Source organism: Vigna radiata, chromosome 2, assembly GCF_000741045.1.
Source record: "Vigna radiata var. radiata cultivar VC1973A chromosome 2, Vradiata_ver6, whole genome shotgun sequence".
Lineage (NCBI taxonomy): Eukaryota > Viridiplantae > Streptophyta > Magnoliopsida > Fabales > Fabaceae > Vigna > Vigna radiata.
In genome coordinates, this window is record NC_028352.1 from 21243063 (window position 1) to 21246418 (window position 3356).

General features: G+C 33.5%; 1 non-coding gene across 1 annotated transcript; it reads left to right on the plus strand.

Moving 5' to 3' along the window:
- The first annotated feature begins 395 nt into the window (after window positions 1-395).
- On the plus strand, window positions 396-477 carry TRNAS-AGA. The gene has a single exon. It is a non-coding gene; the product is annotated as a tRNA-Ser (tRNA).
- Window positions 478-3356: the final 2879 nt, after the last annotated feature.

The following is a 3356-nucleotide window of genomic DNA, read 5'->3' on the forward strand; positions in this document are numbered from 1 at the left end:
AATTAATATGTTATCTCAGCAATATATATAATCGTCTCACAGTGTTGAAGGGTCATCAACACCCACCAAAACGAATGTTGATAAAAGAAATATATTTATATATATATATATATATATATATATATATATATATATATATATATATATATATATATATATATATATAATACTCACTACTAACATATCTCGATAAAAAAAAATATATTCCCTACATTTTTTCATTATTACATATATCTAATTTTAATGAAAATTCATCAAACACTGGATAAATTATATCCTATAATTATTTAATTTGTCATACTAAATAGGGAATATAATTATAATTTATATTACTTTATAATGTAATCTTTTTCACTATGAATATTTATCATTTATTATGTTTTTGGCATCATCAAGTGGACGTGCCGGAGTGGTTATCGGGCATGACTAGAAATCATGTGGGCTCTGCCCGCGCAGGTTCGAATCCTGCCGTTCACGTCTTTTTGTAAAATTAATTTTTATTTTTTTTTTCAAGAAAATAGACTATACCTTCTAATAATTAGGGTTTACACAAACTCGAAGGTTACATTCATCTTTAAGGATGGCAAAAAATGATTAACACGTAATCAATGTTTAAATATTGTCAAAAAAATGTTGTCTAAATATCATTATTCTTTCAAATTTTAAGTTTAATTTTTTAATTGAATTTAAATTGGGTATAAACAGATAAATTTTTAGATTTTAAAAAATTATAAAATCAAGTTGAATATATATCATTTAATTCAAGTTATGAAAAGACAACCGAGTTTGATTAGGTCTAATTCATGCAAGTTTAGTTGTATTTTACAGTATTGTACAAAGTTAGGTAAGTTCGTTATTTTTCCTACCAACCTCTTAGCTTAGGTTTGATTCTAATTTCTAATTCCTATTTTTGAATTACATTGTTAATTGTGGTTTTGGTTACGTTTATACATTATAAACATGTTATTAATTCTAGGATTAGATTTTTATTACAATTGTGAAATCTAGTAATTCGGTCCAATCCGATCCGACTCACCACGGGTTCGTCACTTACACTGTGTTCACTTGAGGTTAGTTTCTTGTAGCAGAGTGTTAGAGGGCGATGAATGGAGCATAAATTTGTGTTTACTTGAAGGCAACAACGAGCGAGGAATTGCAGGTATTAGCGAGATTCAGCTACTGTAGCATCACTCGTATAAGTGCGAAGATTTGGAGGCATCAACCATGATTTCCCAAAAATGCCCTTTTCCATTTCAAATAATACCCATATGCCATACAATATAAAATATAAGAAATGCAGACTTACTTTCACTGTGAACTATTGTGAACTCACGAGCTACTGCATTTTTGACCTGCACTGTGACAACAAACAGTGAAGATTCCTGAACGTTGCTTCATTCAGCCATGGCACAGTGTAGATTCGTCCTTCACAACCAGCGTTCCACACAGAAAAGATACGTTTCTGCACCATTGACAATACAATTCACTGAGACATAGCCAAGCTTTTTGACCGAAGATGTATTAATATGGTGTGTGGTTGGTATTTGGTTATTGTGTTCGTTCATCGAGAAGAAGAAGAACTTGTGCGTTGTGTGCATGCGTTGAGTGCAGAAGAGAAGAAGGAAGAGAGAGCTCGGTGGAATAGGTGTGAAGAAGAGAAAGGTGAGCTGAGGTAAGGTTGTGTATGCTATGTTTCTGTGATATTTGCAGGGGGTGGTAATCGAAGAAGCTCAATTCCATAACAAATCAATTTATACTACTACAAAAAAATTATATTACAAACAAGTAGTAAATTAGAAAAGAAATCATTTCACTCAAGTATAATTTATTTAAATTATTACAATTATTTTTAATAATTATTCTTAATAATTATTCCAAATTTTTAACTCTTAATAAACATTTTTACAATTACATATAACATTAACAAATATAATTTTATATTACTTTAATACTTAGGGGCATTTTGGTAATCTTTCATTTTTACCAATTTAACAAAATTTTTAAAATTGTCACATCAATCAAATCCTACACTAATTTTCACAAATTTCACCCCCGAATTCACTCTCAATTACCTTCAAATATACTCAAATAAACACACAAAAAAATCACCCTCAAATCCCTTCAAATCCACTCAATCACTCTCCCCCAATCACTCTCCCCCAATTACCCCCAACTAAACACACCCTTAGTAAATCAATCCAACTCGGCTTATTTATTAACAAGTCAAAACAATTCGAACCTAATGCGACCCACCATGGATTGGTGGATAAACGGGTTGGCTCACTAGCTCACTTAATTACAATTTTTTTTAAATAAACAAAAATTATAAACTTTCTATAATTCGAATTTAAACAAATTTTACTCTCAAATTTCACTCCAACATTGTTTGATAAATTTTGAAAATAGGGAACTTAAATAATTTTTTCAAGCAAAAAAATAAATAAATATCTTAATTAAAATTAAACTTTAATAAAATAAAATTAGGTAGGTGAGTTGGTGGGCCAATCCGGTCCACCACGAGTTCAACCCGCATGAGCAGGATTTAAATGAGTGGGGGTTACTCCCTGTACCTCCCCAATTCCATCCCCCACCCCCCAATTTTTTTGGATTTTTTTTAAATACAAAAATAACCTTGTTGTTTTTTTTATTTTTACCTTTATACCCCTATTTACTAAAGTTAACCTACCCTGCCTCTTTTACACTCTGAACATACACATACTTAAGATTCCCTCCTTCGCGTATTCCCACCCCCACCAAAGCTTTCATTTTCAAATGCTCTCTGCAACTCTCACTCTCCCAGTCCTCCTCTGAACCTGCTGTTGCTTTGTGCGACCTGTTGGTGTGCGGCGGGTGGCGGTGCGGTGAGTGTGTGGCGGTCCGGCGCGGTGCGGAGAGGTGTAGACGTTGGTTTCGTTTTGCGGGTGTGTTGGGCGGTGCGGTTGTGTTTGGTGCTTTGCAGCCGGTGTGTGCGGCGGCGCGAAGGGTGCTAGTGCGGCAGGTGTTGCGGCGGTGCGGGGCGGTGGTTCTTCTTCGTTCGTTTCGACAGGTTAGTTTCTTTTCGTTTCTTCTATTTTTTTTTTAATGTATGTAATGTGTAGGATTGGGTAGCTTTCTCTATTGTTGATATTTGGTTGGTGTGTTTGTTGAGGTTTCTGTGATCTGCTGTTGATTTCTGTGTTATTTGTCTGCTCTGTGTTGTGTGTATTAAAGAAGAAGACGTCCAGGCACTGAAACGGATGTCGATATCCGTCGACGGATGTCGACATCCGTTTCCTATTTTTATGTTTTTAGTTTATTTTATAAGTAATTATATTTTAACTTTTTATTTTCAATTCATTTTGTTACGTTTTTTTTTT